Source organism: Sciurus carolinensis, chromosome 14 (genome assembly GCF_902686445.1).
Source record: "Sciurus carolinensis chromosome 14, mSciCar1.2, whole genome shotgun sequence".
Lineage (NCBI taxonomy): Eukaryota > Metazoa > Chordata > Mammalia > Rodentia > Sciuridae > Sciurus > Sciurus carolinensis.
The window spans coordinates 63,264,883-63,288,171 of record NC_062226.1 but is presented as its reverse complement, the minus strand read 5'-3'; the positions used below and the strand labels follow the sequence as shown (position 1 = coordinate 63,288,171).

Here is a 23,289-nt window from a genome sequence, read left to right as displayed (position 1 = left end):
AGTCAGTTATTTATATAGTTATTTATTGGTATGGGGGATTGAACCCAGGTCTCTCAACCACTGAGGCACATCCCCAGTTCTTTTTTTTTTTTAAGTTTTTATTTTGTGACAGGGTCTTGGTAAGTCCTTAGGGCTTTGCTGGTTTGCTGAGGCTGGTCTTGAACTTGCAATCCTCCTGCCTCAGCCTCCTGGGTCCCAAGAATTATAGGTTTGTACTACCATGCCCAGTCATTCCTAGTCCTTTAATCCTTTATATTTGTAAAAGTGTAATGGACTTCAACATATTCTAATTGGACTATTTTATATAGTAATGTATCAATTTGCTGTACTATATATATTTTAAGAAACTTAGAAGTATGTCTCTATGGTGATCTGGACAGTGTCCACATTATATACTCAAGGGGAATCTGCATATCCCATCATACAGTCTTTGCCTTATTGAAACTGGGTTTTAAAAACTTGAATGTGGTTAAAATGTTAACTTTTCATTGTAATTCTCAACATGGAATAATTTAGTTAGAAAACTAACTGTGCCATGTATTCAATTGAATTTCTAATAGGCTCACTTCAATTTCCAAGACTCCAAACCTTAAAAAATTCACACAATGCTTTATACCTTTTGAGCGTTTTGATATTTTATATTATCTTCTTTAATTATCAATAATGCTCAGTGAAGCCAGCAATGCTTGTATATTATTTAGTCCTTCACGTTAAAAACAAAAACCAAAACAAAACAAAAAACAAACTCAGCAGGCATGGTGGGGTATATGCCTGTAATTTCCAAGATTTGGGAAGCTGGGATAGGAGGATTGCAAGTTTGAGGCCAGTCTCGGTAATTTAGAGAGAAACTGTCTCAAAATAAAAAGGATTGAGACAATAGCTCAGTGGTAGAACACCCCTGGGTTCAATTCCAATACCAAAACCAAAACCAAAACCAAACAAAAAGGAGATAATATAATATATTCATTATATTATTTCGTTATTTCTTAAGAATGTCTAGCTCACAGTATGCCCCCAAATAAATATTGAGTTACATATTTATGGTTTTAGCATATTCTATTGGCTTTAAGGAGGGTTGGGAATCTTCACAACATACACAGCTGGAAAATTACCAGTTGAGCATATAAGTCACGCAAGTTTATTAGTGCGTGGGTAGCAGGACCTAAAGTGTTTTAAATTTAACAACTATAGGAATATTGTGGCTCAATAACAGCATTAGCTTTAGCTTAGTTAACCATACTCCATCTGTCTTCACAATGCTCCCTCCAGTGAGAAATGAGTTCTAGGGTGTGGTAAGAGGACCTGTAGAGAGATATTTTTAAAAGCGGAAATCAGTATATTTTAACAGAAAACTCGATCTATTAGAAAGCGCAGGTTTGCTTATTGGTGTAAAGATCTGCTCAATCTTTCTTTGCAGAGAAGATTTAGGGGAAACGCCACAGGGACTCAGCTGGGAACTCTGCAGGGAAGTTTGAAAAAATAAAAAAATGTTCGGCTTTGCAAAACATCTGGTACTCAGCCATCTGTCTTTGGCAGCACAAGGGCTTAAGGTCTGTGTGGTTCTTTCCGACACCTTAGAAGGCGGAGTTACAAAGCAGAATCAATAAACCGTAGCAAGTTAACTTAGATCTAAGTTCTCAGTGCCCATAAGCACCTGCACTTTCAGTTACTCGAATTGAGGTCTCTAGTTCCCGAAGGACCTCCTCCAACCCACGGCCCCCGCCTACTCCCAATCCAGGATCTCTATTACAACCACCCTCAGGTCTCCCCACTTTAATCGCACACCTGCGGGGGCGGGACTTGTGCACAGGTGACTCGAATACCGAACAGTTTTGCATCGGGAGGCTAACGGGGTCTTTTACTTGAGAGTTGCTTGTTAAGAGGTTGGGACACGTGCGAACTATGGGTCCATTAGGGCTCTTCCATTGTAGTTCAGAAAGATCAGAGGCCCCGACAGCCCAGTGAGGGGAGAACGGGTTCAAAACGATACCACCACACTCCCGGACTTCCTTGCCAGGCGAGGCTGGGCATTCCGAGGCCCCACCCATGGCAACGCCACTCTGACGTTCGCGCGTCGGAGGCCGCCATAGGCCGGCGTCGGAGCCCAGGAGGACGTGTGGCGCGTGGACTACATCAGGTCCCGCATCAGTCTTGTGGGAACACGGTAGGCGCTTCCGGGCAAGGTTCTCTGCACCTGTTCACTCCTTCGGTTCAAATATCTTATCCCTCTGGGAAGAAGGGAAAATGCCTGTCTCCAGAGAACAAGAAGATGCACCCCAGCGAACCTGTTTTGAGGACAGTACTAAACACAGCCCAAAGGAAGAAGGTGCCGGGCACCTTTAAGCAGTTTGGAAGTTCACGTGACTCACTAAGTGCAGGGCCCCAGCGGTCACGTGACGGCGCGCGCGCTCACACGCAAGGAGAGCCGGCCTGCGCTGTGCGCGCGCCGTCGCCGCTGCCTCCCACCCACCCCCTCGACGGGAGGGTGAGGAGCGGCGGAGTGATCGGGCGTCTGGGGCCCTGTGCGCGTGCGCAGCGAACAGCTGTCACCCAGTGCGGAACAAGTCTTCCAAATTTCCCAAATCTCCCCGGGCGGGAGGCCACAGTCTTCCTTCTCATCCTCTTTCTTCGGGTCGTGTCCTCGCCCCACCCGCGCGCCAGGTAACCGCTTTTCCGGAGTCTGGGAGATGGGGGTGGCGGGGGGAGGGGCCCGGGCGGTCTTCCCGGCACTGCCCCTCTCCGCGCGGGGCAGCGAGGGGTGCGGGCGTCCGGAGGAGCTGAGGCACCGGGGCAGAGACGCTCAGTCAGCGACCGCCGCGACTGTCATGCTGGGGAGGGAGCGGACGGCCATGGTCGCAGGGGAGGGAAGCGGGAGCCAGTGACAGCCCGCTCCGGCCCTTACAGGGTTCGGTCCCCGTGCTCGCCATTCTCCCGGGAGCTGGAGTCGGGGTCCTGCTCCTTAGGATAGAAGAACGCGCGGTGTTCTGGGGATACCGGGTCCCTTACCCTCCCACCCGGGTCTGCGGCGGACTCCGGGAAGGCCGGGCCTGGTGCGTTCCTCGGGGCCCTCCCTTCCCTGAGACTGTCACGACCCCGTGGGATGAGTGTGGGGGCTCTTCTCCAGACCACCCGTCGCAGGCAGCCAGCTCCTCATTCGGGTTCGTTCCCAGCCATCGCAGCTGTTTGTTCTTTTGGTTTTTCTTTTCTTCGGCATGGGGCCATTTCTTCCTGCAGTGCTTGTAACAGCCACGATGCGGGGTAGACAGTGGGTGCTTAATAAATGCGAGTTGGATCGGGGTGTGTGGACCGCCAGGTACTGGACGTGGCGTGGGGCTAGGATGTAGAGCAGGAAGGCAGGCAGGCTGGGTCTCCGGGCTGGAAGTTGGGGGTTTTTCTCCATGCTCACTCAGCCAGTGAAACAAGCAGGGCTCGATTCCGATGCTTTCCTCGTGGACTCGGAGCCAGGCTCCCCCTTAGCTGTGCCCTGTAAGCCTGCAGTGGCTGGCTTTGGTTGTGGGCGACACCCGGGAGGGGTTTTGTCAGGTTCTTCCTTCCGAAGAAAACAGCAAACTTTTTTTTTTTTTTTTTTTTTTTTTTTTTTTTTGCACTTGGTAAATTACCCACACGAGGTCATTTATCAAACACTGCTTCAGAGGTATAAGGTTAGAATCGCAGGTGTTCATCCTTGTCCGGGTGAAAGCTTTTGATAGGTTCAGTACATGTAGGTTCGCCCCAAACTTCGCCCTATTTCACCCACTTGAGTTTTTTTTTTCCCCCCCAAACTTGGCTTCACTGTTTCTATGGCAACGGTTACGAATATTCCAATTTCGAAGTGTTGTGGTTGAAAATTAGTGACATTAAATTTTAAAGGTTCAGTTTTACTATGTAGCACTCAGTTCTTTGCGACCAACCACTCAAATTTTCCTACCTTGCTGGTCTCCTCGCAACCTCTCTCCCCCGCTTTGTTTTGGAACGTATAACACAGTTTTTGGTTTTTAAGGCCCTCTTTCGCCCTATTTTAGTGTCGTGAAAAGTTTGCATGTAATCTTTACAGCACCCCACAATTTTGGTAATACAATAAAATTTTAATCAGGGACTCGTTTCATTTTATCAGCGCACTTTAATCGCTTGCTTTTAAAAGTTAAAAATAAACGTTTTATGGGGTTAGGGGTGTAAATCAGTGTTAAATGGCGTGGTTAGCATGCGTGAGACCCTGGGTTCAATCCCTAGCATCAAGAAAATAAAACAAACGTTTGAAGTATTGCACGCGCACAATGCCTTTTTTTTTTTTTTTTTTAAAGTCCCTTAAGTATTCTGTCAGAATGAAGATTTTTTTAGAAGCTGAACAGGTACTTTATTTCTTTCAAAAATTTCTTGGATTTAAGTTTTAATTTAGGGATGAAAATATGGTAAACTGAGTTCTTTTCTGAGCACCTTCCCAGGGGTAGAATAGGTGCCTTCCTGGGTAGTCTGTGAGTCCTTTCTTTCCTTTTCTCATTGTTTTGTAAATGTTTTGCCTGACTTCTCTCCCCTACTAAAATGTTAAAGCCTTGAGAACAGGTTCTGTTTTTTTTTCCCCTTGTTGCTTCCAGTAATTTATTTTAGTAATTAATCCTGAAGTGCTTAAAATATTCTCCTTTAAAATAATAACAGCTTTATTGAGAAACATTTTACCTGTTTAAAATGTATAGTTCAATGGTTTTTTTTAGTATATGCACAGAATTGCATATGAGACCTAATCACCACAGTTTTAGAATATTTTAATTTTTTTGGTACCAGGGATTGAACCCAGAGGCACTTAACCAACTGAGCCACATCCCCAGCCCTTTTTATTTTTATTTAGAGATAGGGTCCTGCTAAGTTGCTTAGGGCCTGGCTGACTTTGATCCTCCTGCCTCAGCTTCCTGAGCTGCAGGGATTACAGGTGTATGGCCCCCAGATTCCCTCTTTAGAATAATTTTATCACCCTCCAAAAGAAACCTTGTTTTCATTAGCAGTCATTGCCCATTTTTCTCCAACTTCCTTCCCTTCCAGTCTTGGAATCTGCTTTCTGTCTTTTTCTTTCTTTCTTTTTTTAACCTTAATTTATTTATTTATATATGGTTCTGAGAATCCAACCCAGTACTTCACACATGCCAGGCAAAGCACTCTACCACTGAGTCACAACCCAAGCCCATTTTTCTGTCTTAACAGATTTGTCTGTTCTGGACATTTGATATAAATCATACCCTAGTTGATATTTTGTGACTGGCTTAATTCACATACTTTCAAGGTTCATGCCGCAGCCTGTATCAGCACTGCATTCCTTTTAATGGCTCAGTAATAGTTCATTATATGGAAATACCACATTACTGATTTTTTATTCATCAATTGATGGACATTCAGATTATTTTCACTTTTAGGCTATTATAAATAATGCTGCTGCTATGAACATTTGTGAACTATTTTTAGTGTGGACATACACATAGGTATATACACGGTGGGCTTAATGCATTAATCATCTTTTGGATACAATTTTTTTTTGTGGTGCTGGGGCTCGAACCCAGGACCTTGTGCTTGCAAGGCAAGCACTCTACTGACTGAGCTATCTCCCCAGCCCTAATCATCTTTTGAATGAATAGATGAACAAGGAAGGATAGTTAGTCTTTGGGGGATATTCTTTGGAGATGTTGTAGGGGCCTGTTGACCCTTCTACCAAGTCTACTTCTTTGTAGCCCATAATTCTCTGAAGAGGCTTTGTCCTTTAGCTTGTGCTCTTTTTTCCTTCTCTGAATATTATTAAGATCATCCCTTTCTATAGCATAGTCTTCATACCTCTCGTGATTTGTTTTGTGTTTATTAGTGATATAATGATAAAACAGGTACATTCCATACTGTCATTAAGCTCAGTATGTAATGCAGGTCTCTCAAGCTTTAAAAATTTGTTGTTCCCTTTATTTTAATTTTTTAATTCTCTTCCCCTGTTTAAAATATTAATATTTAGTGCTTCTCCTGCTATCCCATTTCTGATATGAATTTCTTGGGAGGTATGCCGTGTATTTTTTTTTCTGGTGCTGGGTATTGAACCCCGCACCTCGTACATGCACTGTCTTTTTATTCCTATCTATCTAGAGTTATTTGGGGCTTATAATATAAATTTGAAATATTTCATATTAGCTTTTTTTTTTTTTTTTTTTTTTTTAAACTTTTAATTCTCAAGGATTCCCTGCACCCTGCCCTCCCTGCCCTTTGGGAGTTACACCTATAATTGAAGATGCACCTTTCTAAATCCATCCTTGCTAGGCCTAATCCCTTCCCCACTCAAGCAGTCAGTGTAATCCTTTTAAGGATTATGGTCCTCCTTCTAGGCCTCTTTCACTGAGGAACCAGTCATAATTTTCAGATCTACTTATGAGACTTTGTTTAGCCAATGGCTTCCTTCCCACTAAATTCATCTGTCTCCTTATTTCACTAGGCTTGGTACCCAGCTCACGTGCCTGTTCCCTCTGCCTCGACTGCTACCTTGACCTGTATTTCCCTGTCTGGTTGATTCCATCTCTTTCGGGAAACAGTTCAATTGTCTGTTCTTCAAGTTAGCCTCCCTTAATCCTGCACACTTACCTTAGTGGCATTCTGTAATGTCTGTCCTTCACAGTCTTAAATAATCATGCCATTATTTATCTTTTTCCTCCTTCCCCACCCCCATGAATGCAGAGAGAAAGGGCCACACAAAAACATTGACAGTGGTTAGTTACTTCTGAGTGATGGAATTGTGGATAATTTGTTTCCTTAGTGTTTAAGTGCATTTTCAAATTTTCTCCTGTGGAGGAGTATATAAAATCCATGTTTATTAGAAAATCTGGAAAACTGGAGCAGATGGAAGGAAAAAGAAAAGTTATCAGTATTGTCATTTTTATTTTGGTGAAATTCCTCCTAACAGTTTTCATTTTGTTTTAATAACCTAAATGAAATTTTACTATAGTTTCATCAAGCTTTTTTGTGGGGGAGGGTGATGGTACTAGGGATTGAACCCTGAGGCACTTTACTATGAGTTATTTCCCTAGCCCCTTCTACCCGCACCCCCTTATCTTTGAGATAGGACCTTGCTAAAATTGCTGAGGATGGCCTGGAACTTGTGATCCTCCTGCCTGGGATTGTAGGCAAGCACCTCTGCTCCACTGACATCAAACTTTCATTTTGATTTTTTTCCTCATACCTCTCAGTTTTCTAGGGAATGGGAAGAATACTTATCCTTGGTTGCCTAGTTGGAATTTCTAGTACTGAAATGAAGCAGATTATTAGAGAATAGAATCTAGCATCTGAGGCTATTAGGGTATGAGAACCAAGTATGCTAAGAATCTCATTTCCCTGAGAAATGTCCTGATTTGTATGTTTCATAATACAGAGATTTTTCCCCTTGAATAATTGCTTATTATTTGCATTGTTTTAGTTTTGCTGGTTGCTTTATCCTGCATCACAGTGGATACATTTCTTCAACAGATAAATATCTGCCATATTCCTTACACTGTTAGATGTCAAAAATATAGTAGTGAATGCAATAAACAAGTGATTCCCTAATTGTTCATGAAATAATTATTTTAAGACAATGTTTAGTTACACTGTTGTATTATATTTTCAGACATGGTGGCATTAGCTATTGTAGTGTTTATGAATTGCTACTGCATAGAGTCTTTAAAAATTTATTCTAGAGTCTTCTGAGTTTGTATTACATATTACTATGGAGCAAAGTAATGTGTTATCAATGTCCTATTGGTGGGTGGGTGGGCACACACCTGTAATCTCAGGGACTCCGGAGGCAGGCTGAGGCAGGAGGAACTGAGCATTTGAGGTTAGCTTGGACAATTTAGTGAGACCCTATGTAAAATAGTAATAACAATAAATTCTCTTGGTAATCTTTTTCTTTTCAAAAATATCTTTATGTAGTTCTGGGTATTAATTTAGCATCTCTACTTTTTTAGTATAGCAAATAGCTTTGATCTTGCCTTTCAGTCCTGCTTTGGGATTTCTCGGGAATCTCATCTCATTTTTTTGCTCATTAGAAAGTCAACAGATTAACCCAGAAATACAGATATAATCACCCAGATTGACTCCACTTCCAGTGCATCATTCCAGTATGCATTCCAGCCTCCCTCCAATCTCTTCTTTACCTGAAGATCTTTTAAAATGCAAATTGATCATTCTCATTGTCCTTGGGCATTTAAAATTCCTGTAGTATTCACCTATCCCAGGCTTCCCTCCCCCACCCAAGCCTTATCTAGATTTACTTTTCCTCTCTGCCCACCTGCTTTTCCTTTCTTCAAACTGTATGCGCTGAAAGTGCTGTTTTTTGCCAAGCTGACTTTTCATTTTCCTCCTTTCCATACATCTTTCGAATCTGTACTTGAATGTATATTCTTCTTCAGTACATATAATTTCCCAATCTAAATCAGCTTCGTTAATGATAATCTATGGTAATCTACTTTTAAAAAAAATATATTTTTAGTTGCAGATGTACACAATACCTTTATTTTATTTATTATGCGGTGCAGAGGATCAAATCCAGTGCCTCACAAAGTGCTTTACTACTTAGCTACAACCCCATCCTCTACGTTAGTCTACTTGTGCGTAATGATTATTTGATTTTTTTCACCTAAACTGTGAGAATTCTACAAGGTCAGTGACCTTATTTCACACCACACTTTTACCTCTCCAGCACCATAGAATAGGTGCTCAATAAACATTTGTAGAACAAATTATGAAAAAGTTAAACTATGAAGCCAGGTCATAGGAAATAACATTTTACTTTTTGTGACCCAGCATATACATACATACTTACATAAAATTGAAATTTCACAAAACAATACCTTAACTGCCTGTGCTGCATTCTGATAGTTGTGCTATGTCATATAATATATGTATTATATGTATAAGTACACACACATGGGGCTGGGTTGTAACTCACTAGTAGAATGCTTGCCTAACACGCATGAGGCACTGGGTTTGTTCTCAACACCACAAAAAAATTATTTATTTTTATAAGATAAAATAAGATATTATGTCCATCTACAACTAAAAATATTTAAAAAATAAACACACACACACATACACACACTGTGGATTTATGAACCCAGGAGCTTTTTATTACTGATCTGCATCCTGATCTCAAACTTGTGATCTTTCTACTGCAGCCTCCTGAGGCACTGGGATTATAGGCATGTGTTATGGTGCCTGGCTACATATTATAAAAATATTGATATAACCCACTAATTTTGGTAGGACAGCTTTTTGAATAGCACAGCTCTAAGGTAGTACAAGGAAAAATCCTCATTTCCATTAACCTCTCCTTATTTTTATACTGGGTATTGAACCAGGGTACTCTACCATGGAGCTATATCCATAATTCTTTTTTTTTTTATTTTTTTGAGATAGGGTATAAATTGTTGAGGGTCTTGCTAAGTTGCAGAGGCTAGCCTTGAACTTGTGATTCTTCTGCCTCAGCTTCCCCAGTTGCTGAGATTATGAATCTGTGCCACCATGCCCAGCTACTATCAGCCCCCTTTCTTTGAAACTTATTTGCTGTTTTTTGAGGGGATCTCCTCTGATGGGAAATACAAGTATAGCTTTAAATAATAATACATTCTCTTCCTCTCCTTAAAGAAATGAAACAGTTCTACATAGAAATTCTGGTTTGGTCTTAAATAGTTCTTTAAGGAGAGTTACTAAGGTCACTTTGAGAAAAATCCAAATCTACCTGCCTCTCCCTTAGGTATAATTAATAATAATAATAATAATTATTATTATTATAATTTGTGGTATTGAGGATCAAACCCAGGGCCTTTTATATGCTAGGCAAGTACTCTGCCACTGAGCTACACCCGCAACTCCCTCTGGTAGGTCTTGCAGATTTCTCTGGTTCACTGATAGCCAGTTCTCATCCACCATGACTGAGCTCATTTCAAGTGTGTGGTCAGTCACAGAATTTTTTTTTTTTCCTTTTTTCATTGCTGGGGATCAAATCTAGGGCCTCACACATGTGAGGCAAGCACTGTATCCCTGAGCTGTATCCCTAGGCAGTCACCAAATTTTAAGGCTGGCCTTTCATCAGTTTTACCTACCAATTTATTTCAAACAAACAGAAATTCCGAAACTAAGCTGCGTGCCCTGGTGCATGCCTGCAGTCTCAGCACCTTGGGAGGTTGAGGCAGGAGGATGGCAAGTTCAAGGCCAGACTGGGCAACTCAGCAAGAATCTGTTTCAAATAAATAAAAAGGGCTGGGGATGTAGCTCAGTGGGAGAAAATTCTTGGGTTCAACCTCCAGAAGGATGGAAAATAAAGCAGTATACAAAATTGCATACATTGTATGATTCCTATTGTGTTTATACATAGTTCTAAATGTGTACATGTTTAGAAAACTATATAAGGTTATTAACTTTTGATCTTGGTGGTGGAATTGTCATTTTGAGAAAGTACATTCCAGCAGATGATGAAAAGACTCAGTTAAAAAGCCAAACTTTTTTTTTTTTTTTTAACCATATATGTTCAAATAGGAAAAAATATCACCGTTATTAAAATTTTGGATATAGCCCAGGTTTTCAGGGGCTGCATTTTGGGGACACCTGCCAGGTAAAACTATGTTTGACCATGTGATCTTGTATTGGGTAGTGACCTATGTTCTGCTCGTAGTTTTCTGTCTAAGCTATTGAAGCCTAACCAGCCTTGTCTTTTTATCTTTTTTGCTGAAATAGGTTTCCATTTTCTCCCTGTCCTGCTCAAACATGTCAATAATGGGTCTTCATTTATTGTTGACTGTATAGCTCATAATTTGGAAAGTCTTAATGTCCTTTAACAAACCCCACTGTCTGGCATGAGTTGAAGGTATAGGTCGGGTTTTGGGTGAATTAGGGTAAAACCTTTCTGTTGAATTTGAAAAGTGGGTAGCTAGGTATTATAAATAAAATCGAAGGAAATAGTGATAGTTTAAATGTTTAATCATCAGTAAGTTTTTCTGAATCTCCTTGAAATTCGTTAGATTTTTAACATCACAAGTCAGGTCAAATTAAATATTTAAAAATATATAAGAATATATTTTATAATTGTACAAAAAGCTGTCCTTCTAAGTATTGATTTACTATTTAGTAGTGAAAGTGTGGAAAAACTTGAAATTAAAGAGAAATGCCAAAGTTAGGACTGTTGGTTGCATAGATGGGACCTTTGGGTATGTGTGTGGGCATTTTTAGAGGCTTCCTAGTCCTGTTCTCATTTTCAGCATTTTAAACTCAGAAATGTGAACTTTCCTGGTCTATCCAGAGTGTTAGGCCTTGGAAGACTAATGTCCTTGGTGTCATTTCCTAATTAAACCCGAAGAAGAACCAGGACATGCATTTGAAGTACATGTATCTGCCCTTCAGTACTTTGTAGAAATCTTGGTCCCCTGGAAAAGCATACAAGTGATCATACAGTGTCAGGTGACTGGCAGTTTCTAGCAGATGGAAGTAGTGAGGTTAAATTGGATTATTTTCATTTGTGGGATTTCCCTGAACCTTCAAGAGTATGCAGCTTTGCTCATGGGAACATTCTTTCCTTCTGGCCTGGTGGTGCATGCCTGTAATCGGAGCTACTCAGGAGGCTGAGGCAGGAGGATCACAAGTTCAAGGCCAGCCGGGGCAATTTAGAGAGACCCTGTTTCAAAGCAAACAAAATAAAAAGGACTGAGAATGTAGCTCAATGGTAGAGTGGCCCTCGGTTCAATCCCTAGTACTGCAAAACAAAAACAAAATGACACGACACTATAAATAAAACTTCCTTGCCAATATATTTTTTTTTTTCTTTTGGTGCTGGGGAGTGAACTCAGGGCCTCCTGCATGCTCTGCATGCACTCTGTTTAGCATGGGCATAGGCTTCCCTTTGAGTGGGTGATTGTATAGACCTTTTTTTGTTTGGCAGGTAGCTTATCTCATTCACTTTGTATCTGTTCAACTTTCAAAAGGAGCCCTTTCCTGAAATTTGGACACAGTTTACTGCCTGGTACATCTCAGTCTACAACATTCAGGCAGTTTTCATTAACAGGAAGAATGTGGTCCTTAGATAAATAGGTAAATTCATTTTTCTTTGTTTTTTGTTTATTATAATATTTTCTTTTTGGGGGTGCTGGGAATTGAACCCAGTCTCACACTTCCTTAGCATGCATTCTATCACTGAGCTACTTGCCTAGCTTTGATGATTTTATCTTTAAAAATATTTTATTTATATAGCATATAAAAATATCTCTTTAATTTTTAATATAATTTTTTTTTTTTTTTGGTACCAGAGATTGAACCCAGTAGTGCTCAACCACTGAGCCACATCCCCAGCCCTTTTTTAGTATTTTATTTAGAGACAGGGTCTTGCTGAATTGTTTAGGGGCTCACCAACTTGTTGTGGCTGACTTTGATCCTCCTGCCTCAGCCTCCTGAGCTGCTGGGATTATAGACGTGCGCCAGCATGCCTGCTATTTTTAATTTTTGAATAGGTAATACAAGGTGAACAACAAAGTATGATAGAGGTATAAGATAGAGGTATACAAATAAGATATACAAATAAGATAAAATAAGATAGAGTTATACAAAAGAATATAAAGGGACTGAAAATACACTTTCTTAACTTTGGCCTTTATGCATCTCGTCAACCATTTTTAAGCAATCTCTGGTCAACCATTGTTAAGCAGTTTCCTTTAGGGCTTTCCAGAGATATTCTATATAAGCATATGTGTGTATATGTGTACATTTTTTACACAAATTTATACTTTATATTTATACTTTTTCTCTTTTGGTAGTGGGGATTGAACCCTGGGTGCTTTACTACTGAGCTATATCTCCAGCCCTTTTGATGTTTTATTTTGAGACAGGGTCTAACTAAATTGCTTAAGGCCTTGCTAAATTGCTGAGGCTAGCCTCAAACTTGCAACCCTCCTGCCTCAGCCTCTCAAGTCTGTTGGATTACAGATGTGCACCACTGTGCCTAGTTATCTGTACTTACTGTTTTTAATCATTTTTTTCTATTAACAGTTTAACATGAAGGTGATTTTTAAAATATTCAGTATCTATAGAGCTCCCTATATGTGGTTGTAGTTTTTCATTATATACACATACCATAAGGTATCTGTTAGTCAGCTTTTGATTATTGTGACAAAATACCTGAGATTATTTTAGTTTAAAGGAGGAAAGGTTTATTCTGGCTCGTGGTTTCAAAAGTTTCAGTTCATTGTCACTTGCCCTTGTTTCCTTTGGACCTGTGGTAAAACAGTAGTACATCATGATGTGGGAGGGCATGGTGAAGGAAATTATTCCCTTCAGGAAGTCTGGGAAGCAAAAAAACATAGAGGAAGATAGAGCAAAAAAAGAAAGAAGTATAGTGATCCAGCTCACTATACCTTTCAAAGTTATGTTTCCAATGATCTTCCTTTACCTTGGCCCCACCTCCTAAAGTTTCTACCACCTTCCAGTAGTGCCATTAACTAGGGACTAAGCCATCAACCTATGAACTTTTGGGGGACATTTAAGGTCCAAACCATAATAAGAGGTTTAATTAATGCAAGGCTGAAAGTCATTTAGGTTGATTTTAGTCCCATGTAATGTCTGTTCATGAATCATTACGTCAATGTTGTAATTGCCTTAGTTTTATTACATGTTTTTAGAAACTTAGACTATTTATTTTTCTTCACTATAGTTAACTTTGGAATTAGTTGTCTAGTTTCAGAAAATTATTACTTGCTTTTATTGACAATATATTTAATTTGTGGACTTACCTAGAAAGCTATCTTTAAGATGCTAAGTTTTCTTCACTGAGAATATATCTTTCCATTTACATCTTCTTTTATGTGCTTATTTCAGACATTTTAATGCTATCTTTATTCTGATCTTACAGATTTCTTAAATTTTTTCCTTTTTATTTTATTATTTCCTTTGGAATAATGTCAACTTGTAGAAAAATTGCAATTATGGTACAAAGAAATTTTATTTCCTTGAAAATTTTGAGAGTAAGTTGCCTTTAGACCCCATCACTCTGCAATAACTCAGTACACATTTTACTGCATTTTTCTGAATAACCATTGTGTATCCCTGAAGATGAGTAAATAGCTGGTTGCGGTTCTGTTATCTCAGTGGCTTGGGAGGCTGAGGCAAGAGGATTGTGAGCTCAAAGCCAGTCTCAGCAACTTAGTGAAGCCCCAAATAAAAAATAAAAGGGGCTGGGGATGTGGCTCAATCCCTGGTACCAAAAAAACAAAATTTCAGGCATTAACATTAATAGATTACTGTCATCTAATTTGTAGACCCTTCATTTTTCACCATTTGTTATAGTAATTAATGTTTTCATAACATCCAGCAAAAATATACAGTCCAGAATGATGTATTGCATTTTCTTATTTTTGAATCTTTTAATGCATCCCTCAATCTCAAATACTGACTTTTTTTTTTTTCCTTGAGGTACTGGGAATTGAACGGAGGGGATGCCCTATCCCAGAGCTACATCCCCAGCCCCCCCCCCCTTTTTTTTTTTGATGGTGCTGGGGATTTGAACCCAGGGCCTTGGGCTTGCGAGGCAACCACTCTACCTACTGAGCTATATCCCCAGCCCCCCAGCCTTTCTTATTTTAAGACAGGATCTCATTAAGTTGCCCAGGCTGGCCTTGAGCTTGTGACACTCCTACTTCAGCCTCCCTTGCTGGGATCACAGTCTACTGCCCCCATGCCTGGCTTCAAATACTGATTTGAGATGATTTTTGTTGATCTTGATTTTCTGGATCTCGACACTTTTTAAGATGATAGGTCAGTTAAGAGTCTCTCTTAATTTTGACTTGTCTGCTGTTTTCCTCTGTATCAAATTCTTTTTTTTTCTTTTTTCTTTTTTTTAAATATTTTTAGTTGTAGATGAACATGATATCTTTATTTATTTTTATATGTGGTGCTGAGAATCAAACCCAGTGCCTTACACGTACTTGGCAAGTACTCTACCACTGAGCTGCAACCCCAGTCCTGTATCAGAGTCTTGAGGCATTTTGGCAGAAATATCACAGAGGTCATTCTCTATTCTTTTCACTGCATCTATCTAGGTAGCACACAGTTTCATTTTGTTCTTTTATTGGAAATGTTTCCTTTAATTGCTTAAGATAATCTTCTATGTTTCTCTACTCTAAAATTACTCTTTCTTTTGAAGAAGTATGTAAATATCATCTGCCCTTTTTTTTAAGAGACAAGTGATCCATTTTTTAAATACCTTTATTTTGTTTATTTTTATGTGGTGCTGAGAAATGAACCCAGTGCCTCGCATGTGCTAGGCAAGTGCTCTACCACTGAGCCACAACTCCAACCCCTCTTCTGCCTTATTTCAATTTATTTAATCAGTTTGGATTTATGATTTCTATTAAAATTCATTGAGTTATTATCTGTTAATGCTATTGTTTGTATTGACATTCACATTGTTATCAAGTGGGAAACGGAGTGCCTGTTTTACATGTCCCATTGTTTCTGTAAATATTCCTTTTCTGGAATGGTGAACTATCTAAGTTTTTTTTTTTTTTTTTAAATAAATTTCATTTTTATTAAACTCTCAGCAAATGATTGTTATTTTTAAACACTATTATACAACATCTACAAAAAATCAAATAAAACAAATTTGTATGTCACTGCATTATTTAAAAAACAAATTCTCTTTGAACTACCCAAGTCAAGAAATACACATTCCCCATTGTCCCCACTGCTCTCCAAGCCCTGTAGCAATTTTATCTCCAGTTTCCTTCCAATGTAAGCCCTATGGTGATATATATGCAATCACTTCCATTTGTTTCTTTATAGTTTTATTATACAAAAGTCTGTTCCTAGATACTATAATTTGTTAGATTTGGGGTATTTATTGTGTTTTAAGTCTTCTTCCATGGTTCAGGTTTCCATCTTTATTCCTTTTTTCTCAGATCCTTTTCTTCTTGTTCCTTCCCTTTGATTTCATTTGAACAGGTTCCAGTGTCATACAGGTCTTGTCACTCTAGGTGGTTTGCCCTACTCTTAGTTTGGAGTTCATGAAGTTGCATTGTCACCTAACTTTGCTGAAAATGTTGCCTGTTGATTATTGGTTTTTCCCCACCTGTTTGTTACATTTATTATTCATGGGAATTCACTGACTCTTCTGCAGTCTCTCAGGCACTGGCCACTATCTAAGTTTATCTTGAGTTTTGCCTACCCCATATATTTAGGAGCTAAGATTTAGGAAAACTGTTGATATATATATATATATATTTTTTTTTTTTCTTGTGGTACCAGGAATTGAACGCAGGGCCTTGTGCTTGCAAGGCAAGCACTCTACCAGCGGAGCTATCTCCCCAGCTCAGAAGCTTTAGGTGCTTACTGCTATTCAACTGTTGCTCCTGAGTTTTGTCAGTGGGCAGAGATAGACTGTGTGTATGTTCATATGTATTTTTTTATATGTGTATGTGTTCATTTACTTATCCATACATACACACAAAGAAGGATAAAACAAATATACTAATATAAAACCATTATTTATTTCTGGAAAAATCCCTTGTTATAATTTATTTTCATTTGCTTTTGGATTTCGCGTTTATTTTAAAAAGAAATTTGACCTGTACTCTTAAATGAGATTGGTAGCAGTTTTCTTGGGCCAAGTGAAAAAAGAAAAAAGTTTTGATACTCTGTTTACGCTTGCTGCTGCTGCTGCTGCTTCTTCTTTTTTTTTTTTTGTTTCGGGGACGGTGGGGGACCTGGGATTGAACTCAGGGACACTTAACCACTGAGCCACATCCCCAGCCCGATTTTTATTTTATTTAGAGACAGGGTCTCACTGAGTTGTTTAGGGACTAACCAAATTGCTGAGGCTGGCTTTGAACTCCCATCTCAGCCTTCTGAGTGGCTGGAATTACAGGTGTGGGCTACTGCACTGGGCTAGGCTTGCTTCGTAAGAATATTTCTTTTTGGTGCTGAGGATAGAACACAGGGTTGCTTATACCACTGAGTTACATTCTCAGTCTTTTTTATTTTGAGACAGGGCTTCACTAAGATTGCCAAGGGTCTTGGTAAATTGCTGAGACTGACCTTGAACTTGTGATCCTCCTGCTTCAGCCTCCCTAGTTGGGATTATAGGCGTTACCACCGAGCCTGATTTAAGAATGGATTTTCAAACTTACTTTTCTTTCTGTATCTGGGACAGTTTAAATAACATACTATTGGGTTTGGTTTCTTTAAAATTCAGTAGAATTCTCTTGTGAAAGTATTTGGGCTTGGTGCTGCAGATTTGGTTTCCTTCCTTCCTCTCTCGCTCTTTCTTCCTTCTTTTCCTTCCTTCCTTCCTTCCTTCTCTTGTTCCTCTTCATCCCCTTCTTCCTCTTCTTCCCCTTTCCCCTTTCCTCCTCTTCTTCCTCTTCTCTTTCCTCTTGCCCCCTCTTCCTTGTTCTCCTTCTCCTCCTCTTCCTCCTCTTTTTCTTCCTTCTCCTTTTCCTGCTGGAGAGCCTAGTAAAGCAGTGAGTTACATTGGGACTTAAATCTGGGGAATACTGACTGGCTATCCGTTCATTGCATACTTGCTGTCTGACTTTAGGAAAGTGATTTCCACATCAGCTTTAGTTTCAACATTTCTGAAATGGGAATAGCCAGTCTGCTGACCCTACAGAAAACTTTTAAGAATGAAAATGAAGTCATGTATGTTAAAGCATAGTAAGAATCAAGCAGATGGAAGGCTTTTTTTTTTTTTAATTTAAAAAATTCTAGCTAGGTTTCTTTCTTCCTTTTTTGTTTCTTTTTTCCTTTCCTTTTTTTTTTTTTTTTTTTTTGCAGTACTGGGGATTGAACTGAGTCACATCCTCAGCCTTTTTCCTTTTTTATTTTGAGACAGAGCCTCATTAAATTGCTGATGCTGGTCTCAAACTTGGAATACTGCTTTATCCTCCTAAGTAGTGGGATTGTGAACATGCACCACTGCTGCTGGCCTAAAGATTCAAAGAGTCAGCGAGGATAGCTCTCAGTGTCAATATGTTGAAGGGTTTCCTAGTGATTGGACAGTCCTATCTCTACCCCCAGACAAATGGAAAAAGAAAAGGCAAAAAGAGATATTTATTTATTTGTTTGTTTGTTTGTTATTTATTTAGAATACCAGGGATTAAACTCCGGGGCACTTAACCACTAAGCCACATCCCCAGCCCCTTTTTTGCATTTTATTTAGAAATAGGGTCTTGCTGAGTTGTTTAGGGCCTTGCTAAATGGGCTGAGGCTTGCTTTGAACTCATGATCCTCCTGCCTTAGCCTCCTGAGGCACTGGGATTACAGGCATGTGCCACTGTACCTGGCCAAGAGGAGACATTTATTTCTAATGACAAAGAAAATTTATGAATCAATCAAACAAAATGTAATCTAGATAGAGTTCAATTTGTGAACATTTGTGAGGATTTGGTCTTATATTTATTGACTACATTATTATCAAGGAAAAGTGTTTGGTAATAGACTGTGATTTTGCCTTGTGTTTGTATCATGACTGTATTTGTCTTTATTGTAAGTTGGTTTGAGACCTTGAGGAAAATGGTACTTGTCTAGGTACTAAAAATATTTTTAGATGTGTTTGTTATGTCAAAGAAACTATGTATTGGTGTCGTAGTTAAGGAAATAAATGACCAACAAATACGTGTGCAAAGGTACTGTGCTAAACATTGCATATAGGATGAAAATATGCCAGGCCTGCACCACTTGCATACATTTGTAATCCCAATTACTTAGGAAACTGAAGCAGGAGAATTGCAAGGTCAAGGTCAGCCTCAGCAATTTAGTCAGACCCTGTCTCAAACAAACAGACAAAACAAAACATCCACAAAAAACAGTAAACAACAAAATACCCCCCCCTCCAAAAAAAAAAGAACACACACACACACAAAAAAAAAACAAAACTGAAAAAAACCCAGTCATTTCCATTTCCCTCTGGTGATCTTTTGGACAGGTAGTTACCAAAAATGTGTAGATTAATATAATTCTCCAAAACGATGTTTCTCCCATTTCTGAATAATGTAAAAAGTATGGATGGTCAGATTATTGTGTCTGCTGGGCCCGGTGGTGCATGCCTGTAATTCCAGAGGCTCAGGAGGCTGAGGCAGAAGGTTCACAAGTTCCAGGCTAGCCTCACCAATTTAGCAGGGCCTCAAACAATGCAGTGAGGCCCTGTCTCTAAATAAAATATATATATATATTTTTAAAAAAGGGCTGAGGATGTGGCTCAGTGATTGGGTGCCTTGGTTCAATCCCTGGTACAAAAAACAAAAACAAAAACAAAAACAAAAAGTATATACCACGGATTGTGCCTCCTGTTTTTCCTCCTGTTTTTCAGTATAGCTGATATCACATATGGTTTATACCAGAGTGAATCGTTAGCAATAATTTCTTAGTTTGCATAGTAAGTAGTTGTGTGTGTGTGTGTGTGTGTGTGTGTGTGTGTGTGGTAGCAGGGTAGCAGGTAGCAGGTAGCTAGGGGGCTTAACCACTGAGCCCTTTTTTTCTGTTTTATTTAGAGAAAGAGTCTTGCTAAGTTGCTGAGGCTGGTATTGAGCATATTAAATTCTTTAAATTTTAAATCTTTTATATTTGAAACTAAGAATTAGTAATTTACATGAACTGCCGTAGGTTCTTCTGCTAGGCCTAAATACACCAGGTTATTTCAGATTTAAAAGCAACAAAGGTTTCACTGTAGTGCCGAAGGCGTGGCCGTGATGCGGTTTCTACCTCAAGCGCTGAGCGGGTTTGGTGCCGCGCGGGCGTGCGGGTGTGCGGGTTGCGCAGTCCGGAAGTCGGCGAGGACTTGCTGCCGGGCTTGAGCACTGGCTAACCTGGCGGGGTGTCCCGGCGCTGTGGACATCACACGGAAGTGGTTGCCAGGAAGCCACACAGGTGTCAGGAGCCCTTGGCACGACCTGGGAGACTCAGGTAGTTCTTGTGGGTGGGTACTGGGAAGTTGTTCTAATTTTCCAGACTCCGGCAGTGGAAGCCCAGCAGGCAAGTAGTAGTACATACTCACAACCATGTGAAATGCAAGTTTTGGAAATTGTTGAAATCACTTTGTGTGTGGATGTTTTCTGTGTCTTTATCAATCTAATTGCTTAAAAATAGGGACTTGGAAACTGAATTTGGTTCCTAAACTCACAGATGCAGGAGAACACTTACCTTTCCTATTCCTGTGGGAATATTTGTTAGTATTGATTTTGGTTCTGTCTGGACCCAAATTCTGGTGTAGTTTTGTAGTTTTCCTAAAAATTAGAATTTAATGAAAAACAATTTAAAATCCTATTTACTGAAAACCTGGAATTTCTCATTTTAACTCTTCTCCAGAAGGATCAGGAATCTCTCATAATCAGATACAATGTTAAGTTTGCCTGTTTTAAATTCATTACTTTTGAAAGCATTTTTGTTGCATGGTTAAAAGTTTTATTGATGTTCCAATCACAGATTACCTTTTTTTTGGTTTTGTTTTGTTTTTTACTGGGGATTGAACCCAGAGGAATTTAACCACTAAGCTACATCCCCAGCCCTTTTAAAATATTTTATTTAGAGACAGGGTCCCGCAGAGTTGGGTAGTAGCTTGGTAAGTTGCTGGAGGCTGGCTTTGAACTCTTGTTCCTCCTGCCTCAGCCTCCCCAGCCCCTGGGATTATTACAGGTGTGTGCCAGATTGCTTTTGTCTCCAAAGTTAAATCCATAGGTTTGAAAGGATCAGCAGTCCTAAAGAAAATATTGGTTTTTTTTTAATGGGTAGTTTCTATTCTTAAAAATTAATACTGTGATTTTCTTTGCCTGTGACCATTGTGTCACAGTGATCTATGTTTCTATTAATGTAATATCCATTTTACTTTAGAATTTGCTGAATTTGAATTTTTTGCTGTCTGCTTTCTTCCATTCTTATTATTCTGCATTTTTAGTTGTAGAAGTTTTTTTCATTTTCTTCAATTGCCTATTTGGTACCTTTTTTCAAATTTAGGAATAACATCTGTATCTGCCATGAGGTTTTTCTGCACTGCAGTATGAAAAATTGTTTTCATGAAACACTAGAAACCAAACCACTACATAGACAAACATTTCATATTTAGATTTTCTGTGGGTCAAAAGGTATTGGTCTGGTGCGTGGTTCAAATAGATTTCAGAAAGTACTTTTTTTTAATTCAAGTGTGTAAATGATTTGTTCTACTGCAAATTACCTTTTAATGCTAATGCCATCATTGAGGTTATAGTTTGTGATTATTTAAAAAGTGTTCTATTTTATTAAAGGTACCGGACTTGGACGCCCCCCCGCCCCCCATACTGGGAATTGAACCTGGGGCACTGTACCATTGAGCTACATTCCTCATCCTATTTATTTTTTTTTTTGAGATTGGGTTTTACAAAGTTTCCCAGGCTGGCCCCCATCTTGCTATTCTCCTGCCTGAGTTGCTGGGATTATTGGCAAGCCCCTTTTAGCTCTACTTGGTTCTTCATTTAATCTGTAAAATACCTACAAAGACATTTTAATTACAAAACAAAACAAAAACAAAGTTTCAGTGAAAAATTAATAAAACTATCTTGGTGTAAGTTAAGAGTATATTTTAATTTTTCAGACATCTTCAGGAATATATTATTTATTTGTTTATTTATTTTTTGACACTGGAGATTTGAACCCAGGGTTTTCTAGTACTGAACTATATCCCTAATCTTTTATTTTTTGTTTTGAGATAGGGTCTCACCAAGTTGCCCAAGCTAGCCTTGAGCTTGTGTTCCCTATCTCACCCTCCCAAGTTGCAGGGATTGCAGGCATATGTCAGTGTGCACAGCTGTTTATCTTTAAAAAAGCCTTCCTTTTTTCTTGCAACATGGTATAGTCCTATGAATTCACCAGGTATCAGCGTGTGTTTTATGGCATCCATTTTCCCTGTTGGCAACCTTGTCCTGATTTTTGTGTTCCATATTTCCTTATTTATTTATTTTTCAGTACTAGTTTCTTAGGGCCTCTCTAACTTGTGGAGGTGGGCCTTGAACTTGTGATCCTGCTGCCTCATCCTCCCGAGTTGGGATTATAGACATATGCCTCTGTGCTGTGCTGCTTCCTTGTTTTAAAAAATGGATTTATTTTATATGCATTTATTCTTCAGAATAGATTCAATTTTAATATTTAAATTTGTGCAAATGGACGTATGCTTTGTATAGTCCAAGACCCAACTTTCTGAGATTTATCCATGTATTTGGAAGTAATTTTGAATTGTTAATTTTCATTGCTGTTTACTAAGTCTATTCGAATATGTTGTGATTTATTTGTTCTCTTTATGTTTGATGTTTTTTCAGTTTTTAGCTATTTTAAATGTTACCATGAGCATTATCGCACATGACTTATTGAATATGTAATAGTATTTCTTAGACCCCGCAAGCAGGGTTTTTGAACTTTGGCCGCATTTACATTTTGAGTCCTAATAATTATTTATTGTGGGTACTTTCCTATGCGTTGTAGGATATTTAGCCATATGCCTTACCATTGGATGCCCCTAACATCCATATAGTTGTGACAAACAAAAATGTCTGCAGGCGTTGCCAGTGTACCCTAGGGGACACAACTATCCAGTCTTTGTTGTTGATTCTCCTTCTGATTTTGGTCAACCCCAGCAGCATCCTGAGAGGAATTCTTAACTTTGGCTTTGTGCCCAGGAAGGGTAGAAGTGACCTCCAGCACTTAAACCTCCTTTTTTTTTTTTTTTTTAAACCTTCCTGTCCTTTCCGTTCTCTAGAGCAAAACCCAGGTAACTCCTAGATTTTGTTTTCAAAACTTTGTTACCTTGAGTTGTTAACCTTTCTTCTTTTTGTTGATGGTATGGGGGATGGAACCCAGGGCCTCATTCATGCTAGTGTTCTACTTTAGTGGTAACCCCTCATTTTTTTTTTTTTTTTTTTTTTCTTTTTTTGGTACTGGGGATTGAACACAGGGGTGCTTTACCAGTGAGCAAGGTCCCCAGCCCTTTTTATTTTTTTATTTATTTTGTTTTGAGACAAGGAACTTGCTAAATTGCTGATGTTGACATCAAATTTAGAATTCTCCTGCCTCAGCCTCCAGAGTCACTGGGATTAGGTATGTCACTGTGCCTGGTTTGTTAACTTCTTGAAGTTCATACTAAGTGCTTAAATGTTAACTGCCCCTGGTCTCAGTAATGCCAGGATTCTTTTTGCCTTAGCTGTACGTATTTGCTAGGAATTGATGAGTGGATTCTTAGGATCGCTTCTGGTCTACTTGCTTTATCTTGTCTATAGTGGGTGTAAGTTCTTTTCAGTAGTCAAT

At 39.2% G+C, this 23,289-nt stretch overlaps 1 protein-coding gene across 5 annotated transcripts in view; it reads left to right on the top strand.

Moving 5' to 3' along the window:
* Window positions 1–2,221: 2,221 nt before the first annotated feature.
* Window positions 2,222–23,289, top strand: part of Kdm4c (lysine demethylase 4C) — a 360,726-nt gene continuing 339,658 nt past the window's right edge. The window contains exon 1 of one of the 5 annotated variants that reach the window (XR_007104946.1): window positions 2,222–2,661. The gene's annotated coding sequence lies outside the window, so the exon portion shown is untranslated. The remainder of the gene's footprint in view (window positions 2,662–23,289) is intronic. The other 4 variants (XM_047524592.1, XM_047524586.1, XM_047524585.1 and 1 more) reach the window with 4 other exon arrangements.